A 702-nucleotide genomic window follows, 5' to 3' on the forward strand; every position below is an offset into this window, starting at 1 on the left:
TTTTTTTTTTTTTTTTTTTCTGATGGCCCCCCTCCTCCCCTCACACACACACACACACACACACACACACACACTCCCCTCTCCCCGCTCCCCTCACCTCCACCCCCTCCCTTCCTGAAATTAGGAGCAAGTGTGACACCTACCTGCAGAAGTTGGAAGAGTTAGAAGACCCTGGCTCTGTCTACACCGGCTGCACAGGCTCATAATAATATTAATAATGATAATAATAACAATAAAAAGGACTAACACCGCCGTGTTTCTGTAGCCACATGTGCGCAGCGCGGCCCTCTCCAGGCTCCCTGCATCTAACGCGTCATTAAAAGAGGCTCTTCATTAATGACATATATTTATATATAATGGGCCAGTATGTTTTAAATGCATGGCCGCGTCCCTTTTAACAGCTCTGCCACGCCTTGGAAAATAGTAATGAGGTCTAAATTTGGCATAAAATCGAGCTCATTACCGGAGTTCACCACCTGATTGCACTGGATAAAACACGGAAGGTAATTGGGTTAAACGACTGCGCCTTAGTGTTATAATATCAATATCCACTTTTAGAAACGTGCTCACACATTTTTTTTTAAATGAGGCCCTGAGTGGACTGTTTTAGGTTATTAAAAGAAATATGGTATCACATATATATATATATATATATATATATATATATATATATATATATATATATATATATATATATATATA

General features: G+C 39.5%; 1 long non-coding RNA gene across 1 annotated transcript in view; it reads left to right on the forward strand.

Annotated features, from left to right (window-relative positions):
- LOC108240274 overlaps positions 1-702 on the forward strand; it is a 74,568-nt gene that overhangs the window by 63,650 nt on the left and 10,216 nt on the right. The window lies entirely within an intron of this gene.

Source organism: Kryptolebias marmoratus, linkage group LG15 (genome assembly GCF_001649575.2).
Source record: "Kryptolebias marmoratus isolate JLee-2015 linkage group LG15, ASM164957v2, whole genome shotgun sequence".
NCBI classification, from domain to species: domain Eukaryota; kingdom Metazoa; phylum Chordata; class Actinopteri; order Cyprinodontiformes; family Rivulidae; genus Kryptolebias; species Kryptolebias marmoratus.